The 17308-nt window shown below is 54.3% G+C and overlaps 1 protein-coding gene across 4 annotated transcripts in view; it reads right to left on the bottom strand.

Moving 5' to 3' along the window:
* Positions 1 to 17308, bottom strand: part of Kcnip1 (potassium voltage-gated channel interacting protein 1) — a 308710-nt gene that overhangs the window by 178688 nt on the left and 112714 nt on the right. The window lies entirely within an intron of this gene.

Below are 17308 nucleotides of genomic sequence, written 5' to 3'. Positions count from 1 at the left end.
TGAAGATGGACGGATCTGCAGGCAGCACGGGGCTGGTCTCCGGAAGGTGAGAGAGGAGGTGGAAAGGCCACGAGAAGGATCTGGGGTGACCTGGGAACCCGCACCTGACCCGGGCGAGTGGGGCTGAGCGGACATGCAGAGGCAGACAGACAGGTCTGCTGCAGAACACAGCCGGGTTCCAGATGACAGGCAGGTGGTGGCAGAGGAGGAGAAGGCAAGAAGGCTGTGGCTGCTGGCTGGCAAGAAGCAGGGACCGCGGGTCAGACTAGGCTAAGGGAGCTCAGTCTGTGGCAGGCAAGCCGGGGATGCAGCTGCCGGAGGCGCCCAGCATGCACTTGGAGATGCTCTATAAAGAAGGGGCCCAGGAAGAGCACGCACCCGCTTCCTGCTTCTCCGGGCTTTGCATCTGCCAAGCCCTCCCCTGCCAGGTAGGCTCCTTAGGAGGGAAGTGATTACACTCTTCTTCAAGCTCAACTCTGGGAAGCAGCGAGCAGAACCCTGACTCTGGGCTCTGGCACCAGCCCAGGATTCCCCAGCAGGCTCTGAATTGTGTAATTATCCATGCAATAATTATGCCTGGCAGAAGCTTAGCTTTCCTGGGGGAGGGCCTCCCAGAGCAATCGCCCAATGGTCCGGCCACCATCGGCCGGCTCAGCCCTGCTGGCTCTCTGCGCATGATCAGTGTCCCTGCTCCAGGGAGCTCAGACACCTTCTGCAGGAGCCAGTGGGCAACTGTTAGACCGAGCCTCGGTGGGACCTGTTGGCATGCTTGGTTCCGCTTCCTGGAGGTACACAGCCCCATCTCGGACTCCGCCCGCCCACGGCGCATCCACCATCTCCCACCGCCCTATCTAAGACCCAGAGGGAAACAAATCTATCAACTCGGAGCAGGCAGCTAATCAGTTTACCCGGCTGCCTGGGGTCTTCCAATATAATTATAATTCCTACTGAGGCACTGGTGAGCGTCAGTCATCCCTAGGACTGCTACATCAAAGCGCCAACATGCCTTTGTTCCAAGTCCTGCACAGGCGGGGCCCACGTGTAGGCTTTGGAGAGAAAGCTCTGCGCGCTGGATCTTGCCTTTCTCACTTCCCTTCCTCTCCTTCCTGCCCTCTCCCTTTTGGAGATCAGGGAGGAGAGGCCAGAAGGTCCCGCATGAAGCTGGCAAGAGCCCAGGCCCATGGGGCTGTGGATGTGGCTCCCAGATGCTGGCGGGCAGGGCAGAGAAGTCTCGTTGGTGGCAGGAGAGTCATCAGGGGTGGCTGCTGGCTGCTTCCCAGAGGCCTTGCAAGGTGGCATTTACCTTGGCCACCTCCCCAGCCTCTGGCAGCAGGCCTTGGAGGTTTGGAAGCCTGGTTTTGCTGGCACACCCAGGAGGGACCCATCTGTCAGGAGAATGCTCCCGTTAACTCAGATCATGAGCGCATCCTGTGAAGCACCGTGAGAGGTGCGACCGCCACGCACGCGGACACTGAAGCCACAGGGCCAGCTCTGCTTCTCCCCAGAGTTGCACCAGAATCTTGGTGAGCTCAGACTCCTCGGGAGGCTGGTGCAGTCCCGGGGTGTTCAACGTCCTCATGCTTTGACCCTCTGTGGTGTCTACAGGAGGCAGAGCCCACCTCGGGATCACACAGGCCTTGTCCCTGCACAGGGCAGGACTTCCCTGCACGGGTCTGGTTGGACCTTGCCAGCTGACCTCTGGCTCCTGAGCTGCCCTACTCCATGACCAGGGTGGCTGTGTGGTATCCGAACTCAGACCCCCTGGGAACTGGGGCTGCACCACACTGACCTGGCACCCACCCTTGACATGCTGCCTGTGGCCAACATGGTTGTGTGGCCTCGATGCTACCTCTGTCATGTCCTCCTGCAGGACCACAGCTGTCGCTGGGCTGGCTGGAGACTGCGTATCCTGCCCCCACTCTTCCTTGCAGCTGGGAAGGGCTAGGAATCGGGTTCCCCTCATGAAATCTGCACAAGTGGTGCGTGCCCCTGCCAGGTCAGGGCAATTGCAAAGCAGGGTGCCCTCCACCCGCTTCATCCAGAGATGGCAGGAGGCTGGATCCCTGAGTGACCACATGGAGGAAAGCCACCTCAACAGGGGTAGGAATGAGAAATGCAGTTATACGAATCAAGCCACGGAAACACAGGTTTCTTTGCCACGACAGCCAGCAGTACCCTGAAGTATAAATCATTCTCTTCTCAACCTGCCTCCCTGAGATTAGGGTTGTCAGCCAGTCTGGTGTTAGACCTTCTGAAAGACTTCAGATCCACATTCAGACACCACCTCTGGGGCCACTCCTGGAGGCGGCTGGTACTGGGTGGATTTTGTTCCCCTGCTTCTAACTTGTTTCCCTCCCAGTTGCGATCACCCCTCCCAGATGTGAGCGCAAGCCACAGACGTTGCAAGTGGCACTCAAAAAGCCTGGAGATGTGGACAAAGAAGCCAAGACAAGTGACTACCACCAGTCCTTCAGCCTGGAAGAGCAACACACACACACACACACACACACACACACACACACGCTCTCCAAAGCAGACCTGAAGGGGCAGAGAGAACAAGCCTAGGCTGAGCAGAGGAGCTGCAAACGTGGACTTGGTCAGGAGTGGGACGCACAGAAATAAGTGTCTCTCAGGCCAGGTACTCAGCTGGTACGGCAGCTTGGAGTGCTGTGTTAAGAAGGATTCTGAGGTCTTATTCTAGCGCCCATGGAAAAGGTCCCAGGATGGATGATCAGTGTCTGACACACGAGGCGGGTGAGGGGGCAATCACACATGCAGTTGTCACACTTGCTCTCGTGACCAGGACTGTGGTGGTAGAGGAGTCTGCATTTACCAAGGCTGCAGCCCAATTCAAACAACAGAAAGCCAAGTGGTTCTTAACCCTCGAATGATGTCCCCTAGGGATCGGGTGTTCTGCAGACACTTTTTTGATGAATTCTCAAAGCAACCCTGGCAGGGAGGAGTATTCTTTTCTTACAGATGGAGGATCTGAGGCTCAGAGGGGGTAGGTGACTTACCCAGGACCACATAGTTCAACAAACACAGAGCCGGCTCCAGGCCACATCCTGAACTCTAAGTCTGTGCACGTCCCTATGATGTTGAGCTCCCTCTGAATGAGGACTGGGGCGGGGGCAACGTGTGGCAGCCTGCAGCCTGGCTGCTGTCTGCTGACAGAACAGAGCCACAGCGGGGGAGGCGGAGGAGGGTCTGGCCCAGGCAGCTGGGGTAGAGATCATGCAAATAGCCAAATGGCTTTGGGTCGGGCTTCCTGAAGCTTTTCTCTTATCTCTTGAGTTGGTTTACTGCTTAAGAGTCAGTCAAGAAAGGGAGGAAGGGAAGGAGAAGAGACGGAAGATTTTCACGCAGTCAGTTCCGGTGGTGTGAGAGGCCCCAGGGCGAGCAGGATGGAGCTGGAGGATGGAACTGGGGTTTGGGCTCCTGTGCTTCAAGCCAGCTGTGCAACCACAGCTTCCCTGAGCCTCAGTTTCCTCAATTGTCAAAGGAAACCAATAATAGGCAGCAGGTGTGGAATCTCTGAGACCTCAGGGGACAGACAGGTCTGGGTTCCAGGGCTGCCCCTACAGGTCCCAGCTCTGTGACTTTGGTTGCCTCTACACCTTCTCTCTGGCCTTCAGCTTCCCTCCCTGTGAAACAGAGATAGCAAGTCTGCCTCCCCGGGTTGCAGGACCATTAAATGAGACGATTTCGGGCAGAGCTCAGCACAGCGGTGGATATCACATGCGAGGAGCACGCCTTACCTCTCCCTGCGCACGACACACACCCGACCCTTTAAAGAACATGCCAGCGTGGCATGCACAGTCCCCAGGGTCCAGTAGCCTTGGGCAGCCTCCCGTTTCCACCCTGTGCGGACGACACCTCCGTCTCTTCATTCTCTGCTGGCCTGTCTTTGCGCAAGGCCTTCTCTCTCCCTGGAGCCCCACACCTCCTAACAAGGACCAGCCCAGCAGTGAGACTGGCACCCGCCCGTCAGTCCTCCTGGCCTGAAGCGCCACCTGCACCCAGCAGGTTTATATTTTCTTCCACGCCCTTCTTTCTCCTCTCCCTCCCTTGACTTGTTCCAGGACCTGAGGGGACACTGCAGCGACTCCACAGACAAACACAGGTTGCAGGCAGCTCTGATCCCCAACCACTTGGGTCTCGCCATTACCTCCGGGGCTGCGCTGCCCGGGAGGCAAAGTCCTGCCCTCTCCCCACTTACACTTCATTTCCCACACTCTTCCCAAGGAGCCACGTAGTCAGTGTCACTAACCTCACTGGACACACAAAGAGTTCACTGCCCGGAAGAAGTAGTTACCAGGTTCACCCAGGCTGGGATTTAAAACCAAGGTCAATGCATCTCCAAATCCTATTCCTCCTTGGGCAGAATAGTCCTTGGCCCCAAATGCCTACAGTTCATCCTCCACTTCCCCCACAAGCCCAGCCACATGTGATCCATTCAGAGAACCCTTCTCCAGACTCAGGCTCAGGATCAGGGGATCCAAGCTGAGTCCAAGCCACACATTTGTACCAGAGACACACAAAACTCTGGCCTATCATTATTCAGCACTTCGAATCTCAACCTCTCCGCTGGTTACAGAAGTGATAAATGATGGCAATATTAATAGCTGCTACCATTTACGGAGCCCTTAATCTGTGCCACATACTCAAAAGCTACCAGAACCCTATAATTTGGCCACATGATGCAGAGGGACCCAGCTCACTTACGCCTTTTGACTCTCCAATGACGTGAGAGTCATTCATATTCAGTAAAAACTGTGCTTTGGATTCTGAATTCGGCTCTTTTCCTGGACTAGTGAGATGCCACACAACAAGTTTGAGACGTGGGGCAGGGGCAGGGAGTGGCCACTCCCGTCACCCTGTGACCTTGACAGTGAGGGGAACGACCAGCACCCCGTGTCGCGCTGTGGCTAAGCAGGGGTGTGCGGAAGGTCAGGTGATCTTGGTGCATTCTGGACACGCGGAGTCTTCCATTTGCCATGGCTCGTGAGGACACCACCTCGTGTCCACGGAGAAGCCTGCCTGCTTCCTGTGCCCGGTGTGCGGGAGGTCTACGGGACTCTAACTTGCCTGGGTGGGGCTGCCGGCACTCGAAGCCACTTCTGCAATCTCTCCCGGGATGCGGGGAGGACCCACTGCCGAGAGAAGCCACTGCAGAGCCAGGACATGCCTCTTGTTCCTGCCGCACAGCAAGGCCGCCAGGAGGAGGGACAGAAGCAGCCGGCGCTCCCCTTGCCTCGCGATCAGCTGGTGAAGAATCAGACGGAACAGGCCCTACCCCTGCGGGCAGGGTGGTGGGCACAAGGGCTCAGGCCAGGCGGGCACCCAGCCAAGAGTCTGCACACCAGTTTCTTCATCCGTCTTCCCCAGCTGCCAGAGGAGGAGGAAGCCCGCTGCGCCCAGGGTCAGGAAGCGGGTGCAAGTTCCTTCCGATGAGAGGGGAACCGGTGCCCACCACCCTGTGGGTCCTGCAGTCCTGGCCTGCGTCCTTCATTTCATAAAGGTTTACTGAGGACGTCACCTCACCCTGGCCATGGCGCGGTGCTGGAAGGCAGGGGGCCAGAGCAGTGAACGGAAAGTGATCCCGAGAGGACCAACCGCGGGCGAGAGAAGGAATCCACGGGGGCTCCTCTGCCCTGCTTCCTCGTGAGCTCTGGAGGCTGGAATCCCCCTGCGGTCTTGTCAAGAAGAGGCTGGGTGAAGGGATGAGCCACACGGCCACCGCCATCCTACCACAGCACCGGCCACAGCAGCGCCTCTCCAGCACAAGCCCCTCCCCTGCACGGCCACCACCAGCACAGCCACCATCACCAGCCTCCTCACATCGACATCGTCACCGTCACCACCACACCTGGGAACCGCAGCACTACCACCACGGCCACACGACTTCGCCACCACCATGACGTCCACCATTACCGTCACCGTCACTGATGACACCACCCCCATCACCTCCACCACCACTGCCATCGCTACCGCCAACACTCATGGCTGTCACCACCAACCACAGCATCATGGCCACCACCAAACCATCCCCGTCACTGAGGCCAGCGGCTGTCTACAAACACCGTGTCCGCACGCCTGCAGCTGGTGCACGCACACACGCACGTCACCTCACACGGGCCTCCTGGCAGCCAGGGAGTAGCTTCCACGACTTGTCATTTTACAGATGAAGAAACTGCAGGGAGGAGCGGCCTGTCTCTCGAGACCCTGCAGCTGTGAAGGCTGAGCCAGGACGGGCCCAACCTTCTCCCCATTGGCCCACGCTGCCCCGGAAGAGTTTCCAGGCGCTGTGCGTTCACACAAAGCCCAGGCTAGGGCGGCCCTGCTGCAGGGGCCTCACAGCCACGCCCAGGGGTCTTTGCTACATCCCAAGTCCTCGTGCATCTCTGTGAATTTTCAGTGCAAGTCACCAAGTACTGCCGTGTGCCCAGATTCACGCTGGGCTGGGCGGGGACGCTTGGAAGAGAAAGGTGCAGGCCTCTGAGGAAGGATCCTGCACTGAGAGTCGAGCTGGCTTGCAGGGAAAGGCGCCACAACCCTGGGGCGGCTGCTGGCTGAGTTACAGGGACGGTGGGTGCTGTGGGAGGGCAGGAGGCGGGAGGCTCCTGGGGCACGTGGGTGTGGCAGGCACAGCCCTCCACACGCACTCAGTCCCTTCCTCGCCTTGGCACCTGCCCCCTCCCGGCATCCACCTTCCTGCGTGTGGGCAGCCTGACGCAGGTCATTGCCATTGCTTCCATTCTGTGTCCTCCCATTTCTAGTGACAAGTTTCCTAGTGACAGCCGAGGAACTTGTACAACAGTACAAATCACCAATGCCATTTCCCATCCCTCTCCTTTCCTGTGGCCTGCTTCAGCCACCTACCCAAGTATCCTTCCGCCTAGAACTGCCCACTGAGGTTCCTGCCAGGAACGGACCCTCGCCCTTCTAGCAAGCCCTAAAGCCACATCTGCCAGGCTCCTCCTGATTCTCCAGCCCCCGGGACTCCGTCTGAGGTGCTTCCCCTCCTCTGAGCCCGCACAGTGTCACACCGTCTGCAGCCTGGTGCAGAGGGGCACCAGGTCAGCCCAGCCCGGAGATTCGCATCCAGGCCAGAATCCAGTCACCTGGGCCGAATCCCCGCTCAGCTGCTCGTGAGAAGGGAGTCACTGAGTGCCAGCGTCCCTCAGCATCCAGGGGGGACTAATTGGCTTCTGCAGGGCCCTGGTCCCCTCCCCTCTCTCCCCTCTAACTCGTCTCTAGGTTACTTGACTGTAATAAGATGCCTGCAGCCTCTGGATTTGGGTGCATTCAGCACAGCACTTGATGCATGACCAATTCAAGTTTTGCCTTCTGTAAGTCTCTGGAACTTTATTTTTCCTCTGAATATTCTGTGACCAATTGAATCTAAGGATGTGGTACCTGCAGATATGGGGAGCCTACGGGGTTTACTCTGCCTTTGTGATCCAACTTCCCTATCTGGAAAAACTTCCCTATCTGGAAAGGTCTAGTAGTGTCCTTTACTCCCTAGGGTCCTGCAAGGCTTAGGCAGAACCAAGCTGCAGAACCTTCCAGCACACAGTGGGCTCTGCAGACTTGCCCTCATCTACTGAGTAGATGTGAAGTGCACTGAGCGCAGAGGCAAGGGCTTTGGGGTCCCCCTGTGGGTGAAGCCCTTCTTCTTCCACCAGCCTCTGGGGTCCTGAGCAAGTCACTTCTCCCAGAGCCACAGCCCCACCTATAAAACAGGGAGCTCAGTGCCTGCTGCTCATAGTAGGAGGTTTCATCTCGGACAGGACACTAACCATACTGCCCACCTCGTGGGGCTGTGGTGAGGATTAATCGAAGGTGCCAACCACACTCAGATGGGGCTGGGCACGTGCTGTGAAGGTCATTCTTCTGACTCATTATCATCAGACTAAGGACTATTTGAATATTATTTTGTTATTGTTATTTACCAACACTTGGCACAGCCCCTGGTGCACAGCAGGTATCCAATACAGACTACCATTTTTTTTTTTTTCTGTCTGGGTCCAACAGGCTCCTTCAAGAGATGCCTGAAGAACTGACAAAATAGAGGCTCCAGACGATGTGAAGAAACGTGTTTTGAAAGCAGATTAAATTTCAAAAAAATGTCACCAAAGTAGTCATCACAGGAAAAAATCCCTGTTTTGATAAACTTCCTTATACTCAGTTTACCGTTTCTGCCTTAAATTGTGTACATGTCATTAGTGGGGAGGGGGAGGGGTGGCTGTTTTGGAGTTGGCCTTGGGGACATGAAATCCTACCCCAGTTGGGCACCAGCTGTGTGCACAGCAACTGTCCCTTGCTGCCCCAGCTGGGGTGGGAGGGTCACTCGACTGGAGCCCAGAGGGGAGGACAGTGCAGTGCAGCCCCTGGGTGCCAAGTCCCTGACTTCCCTGAGGTGGTTGGAGCCATGTGGCCTCCACCAGCGCCCTCCCCTCACTCCAGGCCAGCGCTGGCATGGGTTGGGACCTGACAGGGCCAAGAGGAGGCCCCAGGGGCTCAGGAGCTAGCAGCAGTTGTCAGCCACTGGCCGGAGATCCGAGGCTTGCTTGACCTCAGTCGCAGGCAGAAGCCCATAGGGAGGGGGCTTTGGAGTCGGGCATGCTCGCGTCTCTAATCACCAGCCAGGCAAGGACTTCCCTGAGCACCCCCAGACCCGCTTCCTACCCTGCAAGCTGAGATAACGCAACTGTCAGAGGACTACTATAAAAATAAAAGGAGGTGAGGTCACCTCCCCCCACAGAGGTCGCACTGGGCCCCTGGAAAAGGGAATTGACTTCTAGGCTTGGAGCCCTTCCTTCATCTGTTCCGACTCCTGCTAACTTCTGATACATTTTCTGCCTTTAAATCCTTCAAAGGCTCTGCACACAAACTCAGGTCCCAGCCTGCTCTGGATCCTGAGCACTGTCAGCGATCTCTTGTGCAGGAGGTTCCTCGCCAAACAGGCTCCGCCCCTTTGGTCTAGGAGGAGGCTTACAGGAAGACCCAGGATGCCCCTCATCACATCTTGAGGTGGCAGAGAACCTGGAGGTGAGGCTAAGGCCATTGCTGGCAGGATCAAAACTGAGCATCTCACTTGGCTGGAATAACATTTAAAACTAGTAAATTAAAACTTAATGGGCAGACCTAGTCCTGCGCTTCTGTTTTATTAAAAAGAAAGAAAAGCTCCATTTCAGAAGTGCTAATCTGGGAAATCTGACTTCATAACTATTCACATGAAGACAAGCAGGGCTGGGGAATCCTGGGGTTCGGATGCCTGGCAGGACACAGAAGCTGTGCGACTACACGCAATCCGCTCATCTTCTCTGGACTTTGGTTTTTGTGTCTATGAGAGGCTTGAATCAGAAGACTTCAAAGCTCAATATATAATTTTCCAGCTTGGTATATAATTTATATAATGCAATGCATATTTCTGTAATATGTGCTCTAGGCCAGTGCTTTAAATGTCAGTGGGCATACAAACCGACTGGTAATCTTATTTGAATGCAGGTTCTGGTTTGGTAGGCCTGAGCTGGGGCCTGGAGTTCTGTTTCTAACAAACTCCCAATTGGAGACAAGCCTGCTGGTTTGAGGACCACACTTTGAGATGCAAAGACCTAGTAAGCAATAACATACTTTTACTGCATTCTTGCTATGTGCTGACCACTGCTTCTTACATGCATTATCACATGTACTACCAATGCCTTAATTTTCTAGATCATGTGGAGATGAAAGGCCACAGAGTTGACTTGTCCAAGGTCACATAGCTAATAAGGATCTGAATCCAGGTCTGTCTAACCAAGAGTACATGCTCGAGACCTCTGTACCCTGCATGAACTTGGACCAATGTACAGCTAGGGACAGACAGGGAACTAACCAGAAAGCAGTTGCGTACTTGCAGAGGTATAGCAAACCCATACATTTCTTCCCTTGGCAATGATGACCGCTCACAAAGTGACTGACCCCTCCCTGCCCCTCTGGACCACCTGACTGACTCATGGCTGATGCTGAAGGTCTGGATTCTAACGTGTAGAGATATTTCAACACTCCATCCTTCACTGACAGGCCACGATGGCTGTAACAAAGGGAGAAAAATTTAGTTCACATAAATGATTAGAGCAGAGGAGAGATGTTTCATCCTATTAATGAATCTGCTAATTGGCCTTCTGCCCCCAATCATTTCATGTTCAAGCTTTTGCAGTGTCAGATTGAGTGGAGAGAGATCCAGGGGTGGCGCCAGATGGGCTGAAAGTGGCCGCAGGCGGCCGGTTGGTCAGTGTGGCTACCCAGTGCTCCAACGCCTTCTCACTAACGTCTGTGGGGCTGCTTGGGCTGTCTGTCCACCCAGGCCCTCAGCTCCGAAGCTGAGGCTGGGAGGGGAAGAGGTCCATGTGGGGTTAGAAGCTCAAGCTCTGGAGTCTGCGGAACGAGGCCGTGCGGACCTCAAGCTCTGGGACCCTGAGCAAGGCATTTGCCCTCTAAGAACCTCAGTTCCTCTTCTGCAAAATGGGAACTATCACAGTATCTGGTCCTGCAGAGTTGAGGGCATCAAGGCGCCTGGCACGGTGGCAGCTGATCAACTTTAGCTTTTATTGTTATTGCTGTTAATAATCCCGGCAGATGACACACACTTTCATACCTATGGCCATCTAAAGTTGACAACATCCCATAGTGTCCCAGAGAAACCACTTAGGGTTCCAGTGACGGTGGACAAGATGGCCTGGGTCTCTGAGGCATGGAACTCACAGCTCACAGGGATGGAGGCAGACACCAGCAGCAGGGACCTACTCTGGGGAAGCAGCAGCCTGCAGCAAAGCTGGTGTGACCCCAAAGGCTAACACCATTTCCCCTCTAGCCAAGCACTGTGCGCATGCTCTCTGTCACCCTCCCCAGCCCCCCGCCCTCCATAAGGGACACACTGTCTCCATTTTGCAGGGGAAGAAACTGAGACTCTGTGAGGTTCGGCTGTGTATCGACAGAGGAGGACGCGATTCCAAGCCTCTTCACCTTAACCTGGTGGTCCTAACCATTACGCAGCCCTCCTCCCCGCTTCTAATCAGAGGGCAGCGCAGTCTCTGCCCCCCACCATTGCACTGACCAGGCCTTTAATTTGACCTGGAATAGCAAGAAGTAAGGCAGAGCACCACCCATGGCTAGGACACGGGGAGGGGCAACATCCCAACCGACAAGCTACTTCCAGGAGGTGACCTACTTAAAACGCTGCCTGGAGGGGGTGAGGCCCGGAAGCCAGTCCCTCTGAAGGCCCCAGGACTCTTGGTCTCTCTTCCTCTCTCCTCCCTCTCTCCTAAACACTGCTCCTCGCCTGCCTGATGAATGGGAGCGGCAGCTCCAGGGCCATTATGCTGAATGTCGCAGCGCTGCTCCCCGAGCGGGCGGACTTGGATTTCTCATCTGCATCGCTGCGTTCCCGCATCACTTGGAGCCATTGAGAACACACAGTGGCCCATCCATCCCTACCTTCACCAGACAGCATCCGTCAAGCCTGGACCCAGTGGCAGGATTGACACAGGCCCTGGAATAGGAATCGGGCCCTGAGAGCTAGGCAGAGAGGCAAATGGGTACAGCCATCGGACAGTCTCCGCCCGTGTTCAGGACCATAGTGAAGGGAAAGAGCCACAGCTGTGTGGGAACGGAGACGCCAGAGATGTGCTGCCCACAGGGCTTTCCCTAGGGAGCAAGGCCTTGAAGGATGTGTAAGAGTTCGGCAGGGGGATGGGGAGGTGAAGGTGGGTGACCAAGCTGGAGAAGTCCTGGGCAGAAATGGCATCAGGCAAGCAAGGTTAAAGGTTAATTATGGGACCGACAAAGTGAAAAAATAAAGTGGACATAGAGGCCTGATGTCACCCAGATAGGGTACAGTGGAACTCAAAATGCCAGGGGACACAGGGAAGTCACGGGGGCCTTTCTCTCCTTAAAAGAGTGAAAACAGTCTCTCCCACCTCCCCACCTTCCCCAAGACAATGTGGAAACCTGCTGGTATCCAAAATATTTGCCAGGACTCTTCTTGACTGAATTCATAATTTCCCACTTTCTAGGAATCATTTGCTATAAGTGTATTAATCATCTGCACCAGGGTTTCCTGGACCTTTGATTCCTTCCAGATTTCCCAGTGGGGCTGTGATGGGTGAATATGGTTTGTCCCCTCTGAAAACCATGACGGAGTCAACTCCCATGGAGAGGCGGGACCTTGGAGGTGATCAGGAGTAGATAAGGCCCGGGGGAGGGGGGGCACCCATCACTGACTCCCGGTGGCTTGATAAGGAGAGAGGGAGAGCAGAGGTCACACAGCAGCCCCCTGTGTCTCACCACGGGAGGGCTGCACACCTCAGGACTGCCAGCAAGAAGGCCATCACTAGATGTGGCTTCTCCACCTGGGACCTCCAGAACCATGAGCCAGCCTGAGCCTCTTCTCTTGAAAAGGCACCCATCTGTGGTACTGTGTGATTAGTCACAGAACGGAGGCTCAGGCAGGGTCAGATGCGGGACATGGGGAGCTCGATTATCACTATTCTTCATGAAGAGTCTTTTGTCACAGGTTTTCTAGGACCCGCCAGTCATTCGTTCGTTTGTGACGCTCACTCATTCAATCATCCCTTCTGCCACTCTGATTATTCATTAGTTGCCTCATTCATTTGCTCATTTATTGACTCCCTTAATCATGTAGTCCCTCAGCCTCTGCTCATTTGTTAAGGTTTGCTCAAGCAGTCGCTTCTGCCTTTCAAAGCATTTACTGAGCAAATCCTTCCAGGTAGACTAAGTCCTTTTCCAGCATCCAAACTGAAACACCCCACTGATTCTAGGCAGTAAATCGCTTCAACTACATATTTTCCAGTTTTCCCATCCCTGTTCTGTTCATCTCCAGCTCCACTGAGCTTCCTGTGGAATTGAGCAAGCGGAGATGTGCCTGGCCCAGGTGTGGGTTCCTCACACTCTGGGGAGGATGGGGCCAGAAGTAGGAATACTGTTCTCAGCACTTTCCTGCTAAATGGTGAACAGATTCGGTACATTTCATGGACAAAGCCAATTCAAAGCCAGCAGAGCAAGTCACAATTCATTCCAAGTGAAGGGCTGGGAACTGAAATTCCAGTGGGAAGCAATTCTAGGAAATAACGGAGCGCCACCATTGTTTATGATTTCTCCCAGGAAATATTTACTGAGTACCTACTGTGTGCAAAGAACCAAGTGGGAAACGGAGAGGAATGATTCAGACAAGTTTCCTGCACCAACAACCCGAGACTGGTGATGGGGAAGGAGCCTAACACCTCCGTGGGTCACCTAATTCCAAGCATGGCTTGTGAGTCATGAGAACACATACCTTAACAGAATTTAGGAATTCAGATGGGAGAAGTCACTTCTCCCTGGGGCTTGGAGAAAGCTCCCTGAATATGGTAACTGCTCTGCGAGGTCGTGGAGTGTGGGCAGAATTTTAATTAGCAAACGGGAAAGACCACCACGGAGTTAAAAGAATGGGCAAAGGGGCAGAGATGCGCAAAGCTGGAGGCTCGGACATGTCGCTCACTCAGATGAGCGACCCTTTACAGATGAAGAAACTGGCTTTTCCAAGGTGAAGCGATTTGCCAAAGGTCCTTGGAGCCGGGACTGCGTGAAGGCAGAACCTCTGCTTCTCCATGACTCTGCTTCTTGCCGGTCTCCTGGATACCTCCATCAATAAACTCCAAAGTCTCAGCGGTAAACTGCTTCCATAAATTCTCCAAGGGGCTCAATGATTTAGGAGCCAGGAGACCAGATCTATATCTGCCTCTGTCCTGCACGAGGCCTTCCAGAATGCAGCGCGCTGGGCATCCTAGAGATCTGAGGCTCGGCCCTTTCCTGGAGTTCTGAATGCTTGCACTCAGAACTGGAGGAGGCATAACCCAGCGACGGGGGGTATTTGCTTAGGAAAAACTCAGCCTAGGTGGTCTTGGCCTCAAGCCAGTTTCCCTCAACTGCCCTGCTCTCTCACCCCATGCCCAGCAATTGCACCTCACGGCCTTCTCTGGTTATCCCAACCCCCTAACCCGATGTGGTCAGTCATTCAAACCCAGGAATAGTGTCCTTGGTATGACAAGCACAAATAAAACTGTCAGATCAGAAACGTTACCTGGGACTGGATGCAGAGGCCAAATCCCGGAAGCATGGCTTTACCAGTTCTTAATTAAAGACTCACAAAGATCCCAAGCAGAAAGAAGGCTGGAAAGTGAACTTGAAGGCTTTTATTCAGTGGCAGAGCTCTTCAATTACTTGAGATTTCTGCTACCTCCAGGGACCTCTCCCTGAGCATCCCAGTTGGGCTAAGTGCACTCCTTTGCAGCACTAATCATGCAGAGTCTTTGGCCTATTTTAAAGACATGTATGTATTTGCAAATTATATTTTCAAAGCATTCAAGGTTTTAGTTGAGCAGGCTATGTTTTTTCAGGACCAGCAAGAAGCAGAAATCAGCTGGGGACGGCAGCAAGGGGTCAGGGTCTCAGAGCCCAGGATTTTGGTCTTAGGTACTTGAATGGGACTGGAAGAACATTCCAGATTCCGGCTGTTAAGACTCTCAAAGGTACTGCCTCCTTCCAGGGTAGCCTTACTCTGGGAATATGGAAGCTCCAAACAACAGAACCATAAACTGAATAGTATCTAAAATTTGCTGACCACTTATTATGCAGCAGAGTCTCTGCTAAGTGTTTGACTTGCATTATCCTTAAACTGCACACAACTCAACAGCTATTTTAAGATAGTAACTACTACTGTCCCTGTTTTATAGTTGAGGAAAACAAGGCTTAGTCACACAGCTAGTGAGTGGTAGAGCCTGGATTTGAACCCAGCAGGGGGACTGATTTCTCAGTTGAAAACCCCAACCACTCTCTTCTGACTGCATCTAATTAGATCTGAGCCCAGCGTTTCAGAGATCCCAGCAGCTGCTCTAGTGACAGCATCAACAATCAAAACCTTAGAATTCGAGAACCAAGTGGAAGCTAAGAAAATGTCTACTGTAACTTCCTCTTTTTAAAGAAACCAAGGCATTGAGGGGAAAAACCACCTGGCCACTTGCCCTCGTGTCTTGATCAGTGGAATGCCAATCAGCAGAAGACCCTTCCAAGGGAGGCAGCTTGGAGATCAGGGTCTCCTGCTGATTAGCATTCCACTGAGCAAACAGTGAGAGAAGACTCTGACGGCAGCTGCATGCCTCCCCGGCAGCTGCCCTCCTGGACACACTCTGTGCAGGCAGGAAGCACCAGCACTCAGGACACGGCAGCTTGTCTTGGGGCTGCTCAGTGGCCCTGGACCTGCCAGGATCTCGTTATAAGGATTAAATGAGCATGTGGATAAAACACCCAGCACTGTACCAGGCACACAGTAGGGGCATGATGAATGCCGGTAACCCCTTCTCTTTCTGAGAATTCTGGGAGAGAGAAGCAGAGAGCTTTGGCCTCTGAGAATCCTGCAGGAATTGATTCAGGGTGACCTGGAGTTTCAGGTAGCAGAAAGGAGTGGTAGATGGCAAGGTCTGAGCTCTTGCTGTCCCCAGTCCTGTTAAAAGAGCTCCACATCTGTCACTCACTCAATCCTCTCATCCTTGCAACCATCTCCTGTGGGTCGCTGGTGACCGTGGCCAGTGCAGTGTAAGAAGCAGGGTCCTCCCTCCCTCCACTTCCTACATACCTAGTTTACCCTTGGAAAGCAGCATTCCCACCCATCAGATGGATAAGAAAACTGAGGCTTTGGGAAGTGAGGGGACTTGCCGAAGGTCACAGAGGGAAAGGACGATGGGGCTGGGATTTACACCAAACGACACTGGACTCTAGAGCCTGAGATTGTTCTGTGACACCTAACTGCCTCTTAAGGGGAACACAGGTGTTGAAAGTACTTTTAAAACAACCTCCTGAATTTCCTGTCTCTACAATCCCCTGACCTCTGGGACCTCAGGGTGGTGAGATAGGGAAACGGGTCCTGGCTTTGGTGCTGAACATTGTCACCAATCAAGCAACATCCCAGGATCTGTGAGAGGTGGGGCTCTGCAGGTCAAAGCCCCGGGCCAAGGTTTGCGGACAGACCTGTCCTGCATAGGACTAAGAAAAGGGCACCCAGTCCCTCCCTGCCACCAGGACATGGAACTCAGCTGGTGAATGGGCCAAAGCCTCTTCTTGTGTACCCGGCTGAAAACGCTGACCCAGTCTCACCTCCTAGGATCTGAACCCAGGAACTCTTTCCTCGGTGCTCGGCCAGCCTGATATCTCTGGGGACCAGCCCAGGAGCCTGGACCCCTTCTTCCCAGGGCCTTCAAGGACAATTCACTCCTGGGGAGCTCTTTGGTTCCCACCAAGGTGAGATGAACCAAGCCCTAAGAGTAGACTCGCTGTGTTTGTGGCCCACTGCGGCTCCGCTCAGTACAGTTCTGAGCCCTGGCCAGCACAAGGGGTGTGAGCATAGCCCCACCTGTAACCAGATCTGGCTCCAAAGGCAGAACTTGAACATTTCAGTGTCAGGTTCCTTAAAATCCTTCTGCTTTTCACAATGGCATATGAACATTAACCAAAACCAAACCCATCACTCTCTTTCCGTAATTGCTCCCCGGCTCTCTATCCCAACAAGCAACTTTCCAACTGCTGGCCAGGAGGCCCGCACCGTGCACCACAGCGCCCACTTCACAAGGACCCCTCGACAACTCCCTGGTGACACGGCCTACCCAGCTCAACTGGGAAAAGACAGCAGGAGGGACTCCAGCATATGATGCCTCTTAAGTGTTAATGCACACTCCCCTCTCAGCCCCCTCTGGACAGTGCCCTGTGGTCCCAGACCTTGGCAGCATGCCCGTGAGATGCCCTTGCTCCTACTGACTCCTGCACCAGGACATGAGTGCTGGGAATTTAACCACCTGGCAGCAGCTGATTCCTTTTGGCTTGCAGAGGTTTTCAGGGTGGGCAAGCTGGCCCCCTCTCCCTGGTGGGGAACTACCAGGTCTGCGCCTGGTGTTATCACATGGGGAGTGTGTGAGTGTGAGCACCCTTGTTGGGTGGCACCGAAGCCAGGCGTCATGGGAACAGAGCTTCCCAACATTGTCATCCTGAGAATCCAGTTACCTCCACCTGTGAATCTGCCTCCTCCTGCTCCTGGTGATTTCCCTGGGAGGAGGGTCCCGGCCCCTGGTACTCCGGAGAGGTCCAGGGGCCACTGAGTCCAGCACCCACTCCGGCTCCCTCCTCTGGGTACTCACACCAACCCTCCCACCGGTCTCTTACTCCTTTGGATACAAGATCCTGTCTGGGCTCCTTGTGGAGAGGTGGGTCCGGACTC

The sequence above is a fragment of the Sciurus carolinensis genome, chromosome 6, assembly GCF_902686445.1.
Source record: "Sciurus carolinensis chromosome 6, mSciCar1.2, whole genome shotgun sequence".
Taxonomy (NCBI): domain Eukaryota; kingdom Metazoa; phylum Chordata; class Mammalia; order Rodentia; family Sciuridae; genus Sciurus; species Sciurus carolinensis.
Note: the sequence above shows the minus strand (reverse complement) of the source record. Positions and strands in the feature narration are given on the sequence as shown.